Source organism: Delphinus delphis, chromosome 21 (genome assembly GCF_949987515.2).
Source record: "Delphinus delphis chromosome 21, mDelDel1.2, whole genome shotgun sequence".
Lineage (NCBI taxonomy): Eukaryota > Metazoa > Chordata > Mammalia > Artiodactyla > Delphinidae > Delphinus > Delphinus delphis.
This window is the reverse complement of record NC_082703.1, coordinates 31198413-31214166: the sequence shown is the minus strand read 5'-3', so window position 1 is coordinate 31214166 and position 15754 is coordinate 31198413.

The window sequence follows — 15754 nt, the reverse complement described above, 5'->3', positions numbered from 1 at the left end:
GTTGTGTTTCCTTGGTTTTAAAAGTGTATCAGTGGATCTGTTACAGATAATTGGCATCAACAAATAAATACATCTATTTTCTATAGATTATTATGGAAATTATCTCTAGTTTCTCTGGATAGCTTTACAAGCAATTCCTAGTCTTCTATTGATGCTGTGTACATAACATTTAAATGATGTAACCAGCCTAATACTGCCCATGTTCACAAATTCAAGGGTTTATACCATCATTGGACCTCTTCCAGTTATTATTAGGCAATCGTGGAATTATAAATTTGTTAAGAGTTTATTGTACTGATTATGTTTTTTCCTACTTTTGGCTCACCAACTGTAAGAACTCACGTTCAAATTGAAAAACTCAGGATACAAAAAGTACACACTAATTACAGACTCCTATCTTCCTTTTAATAATTCATGCTTAGCTGATATACACAGGTACCCCTACCTTCCCCTGCAATCCTCTGCCAGTTACCACTTCGCCAGTGTAAACACAAAATATTTTTTCAACTCAAACACTGAAATGGCTTAATCTACTTCTTTTATTCTGAATCTACAGTACAGTGATCCTTCCTATGTGTAATACTGATGTCTTCCCCTTACTCGTCCTATTTTAACGTTGTTTCCACTCCTTTTCTGTGCAAAGCTAATTTTATGTATCTGTGTAAGGATCACAGTGTTTTCTTTCCTTCCATTAATTTAATACATTGCTTATGATTTCATGCAACACTGAACAAAGTTCCTAGGAGGGTCTAACTATCTAGACTGTCAAGGACACATGATATAATCACCATCCATGCTTCACCCCAGATACAAGATTGGCAGAGCAATCCTACGTCGTATGTTGATAAAAACTGACTTTTCTGACCTGCAAAGCAACCCTGGGAAGAAGAGGGAATCAACGTTGCATCTTCATTTTACAACAGGATGAAATCTAGTTTTGTTCAATCAAATAACTCGAGACAAAAATACAGGTAAAATGCAATCAATAAAGTGATAGGAAGAACCTTTAGCAAAGCTTTTAAGAAATTTTTAAATTTCTGAACCACATTTGAGTATTTCTTCTGGTGAAGTCCCACTCTCCTAACCCAGCCCTGATCTCTGATCTCTGCTTTATCCTCTGTAACCCAGGAGACTAACTCCTCGATTCTGTGCAACTCACTACTTCTGCCTGCTGGCCTTGAGATGAGAGGAAAGAAAGATGGATATGCGTCTTCCCTTCGGACACGTGTCCCTCTCTCATAGCACTTGTTACCTCCCCTAGATGCAGGGAGGCCTCCTGCACCAGCTCAGCGAGGTGTTTGGGCCACCTGAGCTCCAGCTCTGAGTTCTAGTAACACTATTTCACCTCCCTGGGACTTTAGGCCTAGCGGTGATAACATCTTTCCAGCGGTGGTGCTCAGCCCTGGGTGCCTGTATTGAGGCCTTGTGTGTCCCTTCATCCCTGCCCAAGCCATTGTGAACAATCCTCTCATTCTCCTCATTAGTACTTTTTTGGTGAATCTGGTTTCCTGCCTGAACCCTGACAAGTACATCATTATAATGCCAAATGTTAATAATTAACAACAACTCGGTTTTGCTTGCTACCTTATATATAATTTATATAATTATTTATAGTTATAACATAAATAATGTATTTCAGAAAAGCCTGTGCTGTAGGCAAAGAACTTTAGCATCTAGCTCTTAGTTAACCTCTACTGGTTAACTAAATAGAAAAGAGAAAGAAAGGAATAATTATGAAGAGACTTCCTGGACATTTGATTTGCACATGTATAGCTTTGCTCAGAGACAGAAACTGACAATGTCTTGCACTGATTAAAGCCATTCTATCAAAAGCAACCGTAAAGGCAGAATGTCAGCCGACCATATGGGCACTCTCACCAGTAGAGACTTTGCAGTGTAATGAGGTTCTATGGCTTATAAACTTTTAGGACTATTTTCAAAAGAGAAGTTTAATTGAGAAGCAAAATTGAGCAGAAGGTGCAGAGATTTTCCATATGGCCCCATCCACCACATGCACAGCCTCCTCTGCTATGAAAATCCCATCTCAGAATAGTACACTTATTACAACTGATGAGCCTACATTGACTTATCACCCAAAGTCTATAGCGTACTTTACAGTTCACTCCTGTTGTATGTTCTAGGGCTCTGAACAAATGTATTTTGACATGTACCCATCAGGATGGTGTCATACAGGGTATTTTCTCTGCCCTAAAAATGCTCTATACTCTGTCTCTGCGTTCCCCTCCCCCAGCCTCTGGCAAAACCACTGGTCTTTTCACTGCCTCCATAATGTTGCCTTTTCCAGAATGTCATAGAATTGGAATCATATAATATGTAACCTTTTCAGATTGGTCTTTTTCACTTAGTAGTGTGTATTTTCTCCATGTCTTTTCATGACTTAATAGCTTGTTTCTTTTTAGTACTTATCTACTTTGAACATCAATCAGAAAAATGCCAGCAACATGGCCCTAAAGAACACTTGCCAGTCTTGACATGAGAGATGCTTCAGCATGGCCAGATATCAACCTGACTTGACTTTGACTGATGATGGGTTTGAAGCTGGGTTTGAAGACTGATTAGAACCAGGGCTTTGGAGTCCACATGCCTGGGGTGGAATCATTCCATACCAAGCTGTGTGACCTTGAGCAAATCATAACGTCTCTCGACTCAGTTTATCTGTAGCTACGGAATTAAAACCACACTTCAGAGCATGGTTGTATCAAATAAACTACTCAAGAGCACATAGAGTTTGGAAAGGCTTCAGCCCAGTAAACATTAACTATATTATAAATGGGGGAAAAGAAAGGTATCTAACCAACATTCCTGAACTTCAATAATATAGATTCTCGGAAGAGAAAGTTTAATGATTTTTCCAATTATTATCCTATGACTTCCCAAATTCTGGCTTCTGTTTGAATAATGTTCTTACAATCCTGCTGTTGTGAAGAAAGGTCAGGCTGTAGGACCAGAGCCACAAAAGTGGCTGAGAACTGAGGTGCTGAGCTTCAGTTCCTTAGAGAAATGTGTCTGTCCTATCCCTCATTTCCGTATTGGAGGCATAAAATAAAAAGCCTTAAACCACTGGTACACTGAATACAGAATGCAAGAGGAAGAATCTCACACAGATGGTGTTGGATTAGCAGAACCGATCATTTAGTTAATTCTTCAAATAGGAACGCGCAAGACTAACTGACACGATAACTTGAAGATATAGGGAGGTGCTACCGAGAAAAAATGTCTTTACACTGTTGTGAGAGTCCATTGATGTGCTTGGCTTTCTAATACAGTTGCAGAAAATTTGAAGTTGAGATGACAAGAAAAGACAGCAAGGATGCCTCCAAACGTTTACCTTGACTACTGTGTTTTAGTGAGTTAGAAACTACATGTTGGTCTATTTGAATTTCAGATGAAAAGCTCCGAAGTAAGAGTAAAAAATGCAAAATAAAGTTTTAATATGATCTTCAGTTTTATTTTTTTAATGTGTAAATAAGGTCATAGTAAGGTTAAATCAGGAGAAATATTGTAAGGAATTTAAATGAAATGACAAAACTTAAGAAATTTGCCTTAACATTTAAAAAAGGAATAATGCTAATAAAAATGAAGTACAAAAATGGATTCAAAACACAATTTACAATAATATCTGGAAAACAAAAGGAAATAAATTATGAAGTGTTCAAAATATAAGAAAGCATCCAAATTAGTAACAAAAGACCAATGAGATTTTTAATGAACCGTAATTTTAAAAACGTACAAATCAACTACTAAAAAAGAAGACACATTTGTTTAAGCGTCATTTAGGTGCTCTTTTTGTCTTGAATGGCTGCTGGGTGCTATTCAGAAATACTTGCTCTCCCTCTAAGCTGTGCCTCTCACAGGAAAATGTTTAATTTATTTTCAAATCAACTCCCTTCAGGATGGTTGTTTATCTCCTATTTCCTTTCCTCAAAAGATAACTCAGCTTGGGTGGCTATTTTTGCTAAATTACACATCTCCTTAGGCATTGCTTGTTTATTTCTAAATGGTCTCTCTCTAGGGTGATATATGGAACACTTGCTTTGTCTATAATAAAGAATGACTATTTTTTTAATGAATAGTGCATGTCAGCATGAAAAAGCTATATACACAAATTGATTCTGAAATTTGTACATATGAAAATATTTTATTTTTGTGATTTAAATTGAATCTATGGCATTCACTTCTTAAACTCTGTGAACCCTTACACCACTAAAATAAACCAAAAAAGAACGCATCCCCTACTTTCAAGCTTTTCAAAACTGTTTTCATACTAGAGGAAACAGTACTTTACAGAGATAATAGTCATTTCAAATGCTGGTAGGATGATATCCAACACAATTTTATAATGTTTGAGTACACAGGTAAATGACAATTAAAAATATTATGTTGTTCAAAACATCATCCCTAAAAAAAATCTCCAACTAATTCCTACAGACTGTTTTATCTCACATAGAATTTATCCTAATTTGTCTGCCAAGAAAATCAGGTGAAGTCAGTCAAGGTATGAGCAACAATTTTAAAAGATATTAACATATATTCTGTGGAGGAACAGGTGATTCAGGCTCAATTTTCTGCACTCATTGCATAATCTCACACTAGTTTTCCTTCCAAATGAAATAGAGTTTAATGATCTGGACTGCCACCCACCAGATTGCATTCTCAGGCGACTTCTGTGTATCCGGCTGATCAATTTTAAAAGATTCTGGGCACCTGTTCAACTGCCCTTGCTTCCCTTTTAAACTGTGATTCCTACTGACATTTTCCTGGGTTCTTCAACTCTGGCCACAACCAATCTGAAGTTAACACTTCAGGTTATTCTGAGCCAAAAGTTTATATCAAAGTAAAGTCTAGTATTATCACTCTATTTACATTTATGAGTCGAGTCTCATCCAGTAGCCAGTTTTCTACCAGCTCTCCCTGACTTAACTCTTGTAACTACTTCCCAGAATGTTATATTATTCTTTTCTACAGAAGAGATCTATAAAACTAGTAATCTTCAAATAAATATCTCAAAAATGAATGTTATGAGTTGAAGAAAATATTTATTGAGTACATACCTAATATTTATCAATTTTCCTAAATATTATTTCATTCAATATTGAAAATAACTTTTTAAACTAATGAGTAAATGGAAATTCCGGGAGATTATATAACTTTCTTTATATAGATAACTAAGTGTCAGCTTAAGCTTAAAACCCATCTACATAGAAATCTAATATTTTCAGGGCCGTTTTTGCTGCTGCATATCAAAAACATATATTCCTACTCATCATTTTCAATGACAAGGTTTACTGTTGTATCTTTGAGTATCACAAAGCTATGACAGAAAGCAAACTGTTTTTTGTTGTGGTGGTGGTGGTGGTGGAGGGGAGAGAATCCTGCTAATATCACTGTGAGATACTCATAAGCTTGACAAATCTTTTTTGACCACAATATACAAGTTCACTGAAAAGCCTCAATTGAATATGTGTGGTGATACTGTTGTTAAAAGACTAACAAGTCAGGGGACTTCCAGATTCCAACATGGCAAGTAAGGAGCTCTGAAGTCCTTCCTAATGACAAGGAAAAAGATGAAGAAATTTAAAAACTTAAAATTATTCTTAGACCCATTACAGAATTGAGATTTCAGGGGGGGAAAAAAAACTACCCTCCATATTAGAGAGAGAGACAGGCAAATACAGACAAACACAACTCAGCTTGAGCTGAAGTCTCCATGGGAAACAGAACCAGTTGGAAAATTTACACGGTAATTAACAATTTGCTGGAATCTCATGTAGACTAATCTAAAGGTCCCAAACTCCAGGGGATCCAGTCTTAGGGTGGTCCCTACACTATTCTGAGTTTTATCTCCAGGAGCTCAACCTGGTGATCACAATATTGGAGAAAAATCCTGTCTGGCCTCCAGCAGGGGAAGGATAAAAGCATCCATTTTGAAATATGCCAAAGCACTGTCTTTGCAACCAGGCCCACCTTCAAAAGAAACTATTTTACCAGAATGAAAACTATTGGATTTTTTCAGACTGAAACAGACCCGGGGGAAGTCCACTCTAACCATACTGTTCTACGAGGCAGGGGTGGGGTAGTGTTGCTGAAAAACTCTTGTGAAGTTCACAGCCCACAGGCATAGCCTCACTTAAAGACTGACATTAATCATAGGGCTTTAGAACGTTTCCCTGTATCCACACAACTTGCCACTACATTGTTAAAAAAAAAATATTTACAGCAACTCCTTTTACCCACTACATCATATCTAGCACTCAAGAAAAAATTACAAGGTATACTATTAGGAAAAAAAATACGGTTTTAAGAGACAGAGCAAACATCAAAATCAGACTCAGATATGACAATGTTGTTGGAATTGTCATACTGGGACTTTAAATCAACTATGATTAATACCCTAAGGGAGCTAATGGATATAGTAAATAGCATATGACAACAGATAAGCAATCTAAATACAAAGAAGAAATTCTGAGAATTCAAAAACAAAAATACTAGAAATCAAAAATACTATACCAGAAACAAAGTATGCCTTTGAAGATGCCTTAGTAGACTAGATATGATTGAGGAAAGAACATTGGAGCTTGAGGATATCTCTGTAAAACTTCCAAAACAAAAAGCAAAACCTGAAAAACACAGAACAGAATACCCAAGAATTGTGGGACAACTACAAAAGGTCTAGCATATGCATGATGGAAATACCAGAAGAAGAAATAAAGCAATTGAAAAGTTAGGTGAAGGAATGACTGTGGATTTCCCTAAATTAATGGAAAACACCAAGTCACAGATCCAGGAAAGCTAGAAAGAAACAAACAGGATAAATGCCAAAAACAAAACACACCTGGAGTATCTCATTCAATCTGCAGAAAATCAAAGATAAGTTAGAGAGGATGCCTTACCTATAGAGAAGCAAAAGTAAGATTACATCTGACTTTTCCTGAAAACCATGCAATCAAGAAGAGAGTGGAGTGAAATATTTAAAGTTTTGAGTGAGAAAAAAAACCCATGATCTAGAATTATGTACCCTGCGAAACATTCTTCACAAGTAAAGGAGAGGGTGGAGGTTAAAAAAAAATGAAGAAGGAATATAGACTTTCTCAAACAGAAATTGAGGGAACATGTTGCCAGTAGACCTGCCTTGAAAGAAATTTTAAAATAGATTCTTCAGACAGAAGGATATATGTGGTGGTGAGATGAATTGGGAGATTGGGATTGACATATATACACTAATATGTATAAAATAGATAACATAAGAGCATGCTGTATAATAAATAAATAAAATTAAAAATTTTTAAAAAAGGATATAGGTCAGAAAATAATCGGGTCTGAGCATCTGAGAGGGAATACTTGAAGGTAACATAAGATTTATTTCTCCTGTTCTTACTGGATTTAACAGACAACAGCTTGTGAAAATAACAATGGCAACAATGTATTCAATTTTGTATGCTTATATATGTATACATGTGTATATATGTGTGTCTCTGTATACACTCACATACAGTCATCTCTCAGTATCCAAGGGGGGTTTGTTCCAGGAGCCCCTGCATATGCCAAAATCCACAGATGCTCAACTCCCATAATCAGGATTCTCAGTTCTGCATCTGCAGAGTCAACCAACCATGGATCATGAAGTATTATATGTATTTATTGAAAAAAATCTACATATAAGTGGACCTCCACAGTTTAAACCCATGTTATTCAGGGTCTCTCTCTCTCTCTGTATGTATGTGTATGTATATATATATATATAACTATGGTTACATGTATAAGAGAAATGAATGTCACCAATGATACACGGGATGGGAGGGAGGGAGGAGTTAAGAACAGCTTGTTATTTTAAGGTCCTTGAATTACCCATGAAGTGGTATAGTGTTATTTGAAAGTAGACTTGAATTAGTTGTAAATGTACATAGCAAACTTGAGGCCAACCACTAAAAAACATTTTAAAATAAGAATTGGGAGAGAATATAAAAGGGAGAGAATATAAAATTATATAGAACTCTCAATTAAAACCCTAAAATGCAGGCAAAGTGTGAAAGTCAAAAAATAAGAACAAAGAACAAGTTCAGTGATTAGAAAACACTAGTAGATATTAATCCAACTGCAGCAATAACCAATTTAAATATCAATGGTCTAAATACACCTATTAATGGATAAAGACTGTCAAAGTATATCAAAATACAAAATCCAATTATATGTTGTCTGTAAGAAACACTCCAAATATAAAGACTTATGTATATTAAAATTAAAAGGATAGACAAAGAGATACCACACTAACGCTAATCAAAAGAAAGAAAACAGGAGTAGCTATATTAATTTTGGACAGAGTAGACTTCAGAACAAAGAAAGTTATCAGGGATAAAGAGGGGCATTACAAAATGATAAAAGGATAAATTCTCCAAAAAGACATAACAATCCTTAAAGTGTATCTCCTAAACAGAGTTTCAAAATACCTAAGGCAAAAGCTGACAGAACTGTAAGGAGAAATAGATGAACCCATTATTAGAGTTGGCAACGTCAACACATCTCTGTCATCCAGCGGGCAGAAGCACACAGTTGTACTCAACAGCCCCATCCATCAACTAGATATAGTTGACATTTATCAAGTACATCATTCAACAACAGAATACACATTCTTCTCAAGCTCACGTGGAACACTTACCAAGACGACCACATTCCAGACCAGAAACCACACCTTAACACATTTAAAAGGACAGAACTCATACAAGGTCTGTTCTCAGACCATAATGAAATTAAGCTAAAAATCAGTAGCAGAAAGATAGCTGGGAAATCCCAAAATACGTCAAGATTAAACAACACATTTTTTTTTTTTTTAAACGGTACACATGCATCTCACTGCTGTGGCCTCTCCCGTTGCGGAGCACAGGCTCCGGACGTGCAGGGTCAGCGGCCATGGCTCACGGGCCCAGCTGCTCCGCGGCGTGTGGGATCTTCCCGGACCGGGGCACGAACCCGTGTCCCCTGCATCGGCAGGCGGACTCTCAACCACTGCGCCACCAGGGAAGCCCAACAACACACTTTTAAGTAACACATGAGTCAAAGAAGAAATCTCAAGAGAAATTTTTAAACATTTTGAATGAAATTAAAATAAAACTATAACTTATCAAGAATTATGGGATGTGGCATAAACAGTGCTTAGAGGGAAATTTATAGCATTAATTCCATATATTAAAGAAGAAACACCTAAAATCAGTCGTCTAAGCTTTCACCTTAGAAAATTAGAAAAAGAACAAATTCTAAAATAAGAAAAATGACGTTAGACCAGAAATTACTGAAATTAAATATGCCGTCAATAGAAAAACCTCAGTGAAACTAAAGTCTTCTTCTTTAAAAAGGTCAATGAAATTGATAACCATCCAGCCAAAGAGATAGAACACAAATCAGTAATGTCAGAAATAAAACATGGACATTACTACAGATCCCACGGAAATTAAAAGAATAATAAAGGCATATTTATGTCCACTAATTAGAAAAACTAGATGAAATGGACCAATCTCTTGAAAGACATAATCTGCCAAAACTCAAACAGGAAGAAGCAGACCATGAGAATAACTCTGTATCTATTAAAGAAAGTGAGTCAAAAATTAATAACCTCCCAAACAGAAAGTACCAGGTCTAGTTGCATTCACTGGTGAATTCTATCAAAAAAAAAAAATTATACCGATTCTTTACACTCTCTTTCAGAGGTTAGAAGTAGAGAAAATATGGCCTAGTTCACTCTATGAGGCCAGCATTACCCCAATACCATAATCATACAAAGACATTACAAGAAAAAAACCCTACACACCAATATCTCTCATGGATATAGATGCAAAAATCCCTAAGTATTAGCAAGTTGAATCCAACAAGATACAAAAAGAATAATACACCATGTCCAGTTGAAATTTATCCCAGGTATGCAAGGCTGGTTTAACGTTCAAAAATCAATGAATGTAATCCATCATATCAAGAGGCTAAAAAAATTTACATAATCACATCAAGAGATGTTAAAAGAAGCATTTGAAAAAATGTTAACGCCCATTCACGATAAAAGCTTTCAGTAAACTAGAAATAGAGAACTTTTTCAACTTTATAAAGAACATCTGAAAAACCTACAGTTAGTGTTATACTTAACGGTGAAAAAATCCAAGATTTCTCAGATCAGGAACAAGTCAAGGATGTCCCCTCTCACTATTCCTTTTAAACATTTTACTAGAAGTCCTACCTAATGCAGTAAAAAAAATAATGCAAGAAAATGAAACAAAAGGTATACTAATTAGTAGGAGATAAAGCAAAACTGTCTTTGTTTGCACATGACATGATTTTTTTTTGTAGAAAATTCAAAAGAATAGACCAAATAATTCCCGGAAATAATAAATGAATATAGTTAGGTTACAGGAAAAAAAGGTTAATATACAAAGGTCAAATCATTTTCCTGTGTATCAATGAACAAGTAGAATTTGAAATTCAAAAACAGTATCATTTACATTAGGTCCCCCCCAAATAAAGTACTCAGGTATAAATGTAACAAAACATGCCCAAGGAATGAATGTATGAGGAAAACTACAAAACTGGTTAAAAAAAAATTAAAGAGCAAAATAAATGAAGATATAGTTCATGTTCATGAATAGGAAGCCTCAATATTGTCAAGATATCACTTATTCCCAACTTGATCTATAAATTCAATGCAATCCCAATCAAAATTTCAGCAAGTTATTTAATATGGACTTTTACAAACTGATTCTAACGTTTATACGGAGAGGAAAAAGACCCAGAATTGTCAACACAATGCTGAAGGGGAATAAAGTTGGAGAACAATGTTGTGTGACCTCAAGACTTACTGTAAACTATAGTAATCAAGAAAGCATGCACAAGGATGTTTATAGCAAGTTTATTCAGAATTGCCAAAACTTGGAAGCAACCCAGACGTTCTTCATAGGTGAATGGATAAATAAATAGTGGTGCATCTAGACAACTGAATACTATTTAGTGCTGTAAAAAAAAATAGCTATCAAGCCACAAAATGACATGGAGTAACCTTAAATGCAAAATGGATCATAGACTTAAATGTAAAAAGCAAAAGTATGAAATTCCTAGATAATCTTGGGCATAGTAATGACTTTTTAGATACATCAAATACATGATCCATGATAGAAATACTTGATAAGATGAACTTCATTAGATTAAAAACTTTACTACAAAAGACAATGTCAAGAGAATGAAAAAACAAGTCACAGGCTGGGAGAAAATATTTGCAAAAGACACATCTGATAAAGAAATATTACCTAGTTAATAAAAAAAAGCAATTATACTCTAATAAAGATGCTAATAAAAAATAAAATTAAAAAAAGAACTGTTATCCAGAATATACAAAGAATCTTTAAAGATCAACAATAAGAAAATAACCCAATTAACAAACGTGCAAAGACCTTAACAGACACCTCATTGAAGATGATATACAAATAGCAAACAAACACATGAAAAGATGTTCCACATCATATGTCATCAGAAAAATGCAAATTAAAAAAAAAAAAAAGGAGATACCCCTACACAACTACTAGGCAAGGGAAAAATCCCGGACAATGACAACAGCCAAATGTTAGTAAGGATGACGAGCAACAGGAACTCTCACACACGGCTGGAGAGAATGCAAAATGGGACACAGCCACTCTGCAAGATAGATTGGTATTTTCTTACAAAACTTAATCTTCTCTTACCATGCAACCTAACGGTCATGCTTCCCGATATTTACCCAAAGGAATCATAAACTTATGTCCATGCAAAAACCTGCTCACGGGTGTTTATAGCAGCATTATTTTTCTTTTCTTTTTTTTTTTTTTTTTTTTTGCGGTACGCGGGCCTCTCACTGTTGTGGCCTCTCCCGTTGCGGAGCACAGGCTGCGGACGCGCAGGCTCAGCGGCCATGGTTCACAGGCCCAGCCGCTCCGCGGCATGTGGGATCCTTCCGGACTGGGGCACGAACCTGTGTCCCCTGCATCGGCAGGCAGACTCTCAACCACTGCGTCACCAGGGGAGCCCAGCAGCATTATTTATAATAGCAAAAACTTGGAAATGACAAGACATTCTTCAGTGGGTGAATGGACAGACTGCAGTACACCCAGACGATGTAATATTTTTCAGCAGTATAAAGCAGCGAGCTATCACGCCACGAAAAGACACGGAAGAAACTTAAATGCATATGACTAAGTGAAAGAAGCCAATCTGAAAGGGCTACATACTATATGCTTCCCACTACATGACATTCTGGAAAAGGCAAAACTGTGGAAACAGTACAAGGATCAGCGGTTGCCAGAGCTTAGTGAAGAGGGAGAAGTGAACTGGCGGAGCACAGAGGATTTCTAAGGCATTGTAACTTCTGGATAATACTGCAATTGTGGAGAGACGTCATTAAACGTTTGTCCAAACCCCTAGACTGTATAACCGTAAGAGAAAACCCTATGTAAATCACGAACTTCAGGTAATGATGATGTCAATGTAGGTTCATCAAGTGTAACCAATGTACCACTCTGCTGTGGGATTTTCATAGTGCAGAAGTCTGTGCTTATGTGCGAACAGGGGTTATGTGGGAAATCTTTGTACTTTCTGTTCAATTTTGCTGTGAGCCTAACACTGCTCTAAAAAATAAAGTCTATTCCAACGTTGAAAAATAGTACTAATCAATAGTACTAGATAGTACTAGTACTCAATAGTACTAATAGATCAAAGGTAAGAATGAGAAGAAAAACATTTTGATATCTACCCCACGGTTAAACTGAGTTCCTTTTGACTTTTTTGTTAACGTCTGGTTTCTCTTTAGTACACTGACAATTGTGTACTGATATGTAACAATGAGTGACCAAAAAGCCTCCAAAATGAGTCAAAACAATTTTGTAGAAAGAAAAACAAAGTTGGGGAACTTACACTACCAGAGAGTCAAAAACAGTGTGATATTAATGTAAGGAGAGACGTATAAACAAATGGAACTAAAGAAAGAACACAGAAACAGATTCATACATGCATCAATTAAAAATATTTTACAAAGGTACCTACATAATTCAATGGAGAAAGGATAGTCTTTTCAGAAAAATGTGCTGGGACAATTGGCTATCCGTACATGAAAAAATCAACCACAGCTCTTACCTCATAACATTTATGAAAAATAATTAGAATTCACCTCTTAGAATTTAAAGTACAAATTTTCTAGAAGAAAACATAGGGAAAAGCTTGTGAACTTAGGTTAAGAAAATATTTCCTAGAAACTATATTTTAAAACCCTATTCATAAAAGAAAAAAATTGTTAAATTTGACACATCAAAATTTTAAATTTACTGTTGAAAAGACCCTGCTTTAAAAAAAATGTAAGGGCTTCCCTGGTGGCGCAGTGGTTAAGAATCCACCTGCCAATGCAAGGGACGTGGGCTCGAGCCCTAGCCCGGGAAGATCCCACAAGCTGCAGAGCAACTAAGTCTGTGTGCCACAACTACTGAGCCTGCGCTCTAGAGCCCATAAGCCACAACTGCTGAGCCCACGCACCACAACTACTGAGCCTGCGCTCTAGAGCCCGCAAGCCACAACTACTGAGCCCACGCACAACTGCTGAGCCTGTGTTCTAGAGCCTGCAAGCCACAACTACTGAGCCCACGAGCCACAACTACTGAAGCCTGTGCGCCTAGAGCCTGTACTCCACAACAAGAGAAGCCATGACAATGAGAAGCCTGCACACCGCAAAGAAGAGGAGCCCCCGCTCACAACAATTAGAGAAAGCCCACGAGCAGCAACAAAGACTTAACACAGCCAAAAATAAATAAATTTATTTTAAAAAACCAAATGCAAGTCATAGACTAGAAGAAAATATTTGTAGAATACTTATCTGATAAAATATTCGTATACACAATATATGTCGAACTCCTACAATTCAGTATTAAGACAAATATCCTCATTTTAAACCAGATAAAAGATTTAAATAGACAAGTTAGCAAAGAAGAGAGACAAACAGCCAATTAGCATGTGAAAAGATAATCAACATCATTAGTCATTAGGGAAATGAAACTAAAATCACAAAGAGCTACCATCATATACCCAGTAGCTAAAATTCTACAGTACAAAACGGTAAAAACGTGGAGGAACTGAAGAATACATACATCGCTGGTAAAAATGCAAAACGGCAGTCGCTTTCGGAAAGCATTTTGGTGGTTGCTTATGAAGTTAAACATATATTTACCACCTGACCCAGAAATTCAGATACTAGGTATTTACTAGGAAAAAAGTGTACTCCCACACAAAAGCTTGTACTAGACTATCAATACAGTTTTCTTTGTAATAGTCAAAAACTAGAAACAACCCAAATGTTATCAACTGGCAAATGAAAAGGCAAACTGTGGTATACCTATATAAGGTATTCTATTTAGCAATAAAAAGAAGTAAAAAACATCTCAAAAGCATCATGCTATGTAAAAGAAGGGAGACACAAAATTATGATATGATTCCACTCAGATGAAATTCTAGAAAAGATAATACTTTGCTGATAGAAGCAGATTAGTGGTCATAAAGGTTCAGGAATTGGAGCAAGGGATTAACTACCAAGGGAATTTGAGGGGTGATGGAAGGTCCTATATCATGATTGTGGTAGTGGTTACATAACTTATACATTTGTTGAAATTTATCAAATTGGACTCGTATCTGGTGAATTTTATTTCTTATCAATTGTATTCTTATAAAACTGACTACAATTAAAACAAAATTAAGTTGGTTTGAAAAATCAAAGTCATTATAAATGGTGTAAACCAGCTTTCTTTCAAAAAGAAAAAAAGGAGGCACCAAGTTTGGGAACTAAGCATCAGTCAGAGGAACTAGTTGAGAAACTCTGAGTTCAGACTGAGAACCACCATGTCTGCGGGAACCCAGGCCATATGAGTGACAGGTGTACGGCGCCTCAGCCAGGAGCCCAGGGGTGAGCCTGCTGCTAGAAGCTCAAGGTCATCACCAGCCTTTCACTGGGTCATTATCACAGTAGAGCCAAGGAGAACACCCAGGACACAGGGGTCACTACATATGTCCCTACATTACAGATCCTGACCCTAGGTATTCCCTCCATAAACTATCTCTGGATAGATCCATCTTCTCTACATTAACAATAATGGACTGCTTTGCTTCTTTTGCTCATATTACTTGTGTCTTGTTTTAAAAGTAATGTCTATCATTTTTGTAAAACATTAAGATTTCAGCAAAGCACAAAGAAAAAAGTGAGAATTGCCCATAATGCCAGTATCAATGACACTTTGAAACGGCGATAATACACGATTTTTTTCCAAAATATTCCCAAAGACTTATCTTTTGTTGCACATGTAGAGGTTACTGGCAGTAGATTATAAACTGGGCCTCGTTTCTCTTGGTGGCTCCCCTACCTCTCAGTGTCCTTTATAGCTACCACCCCTCATTCCTGTCCTGCATTTTCTCCTGTCTGTTCCTGGGTTCCCTTCCCAAAGGGCAGCTCTTAACTAGTCTTCAGCTCTGGTGGTATGACAGAGTTTCTTGGTAACCACCTTTGGTGCTTCCTCTCTAGTTGGAGGGATATATAATGAAAGACCCAAAGGAATGAATCTCAGAATTTGCTTTCCAAGTTGAGTGACTAGAAAGAGTCTGGGTTATGGAGTTCTGCCCAGCATCCTTCATAGATATATACCATCCTGGGTCTCACCCATTTAAAAAACTGATCCTGACTCAGAATCACAGCTACCACCCT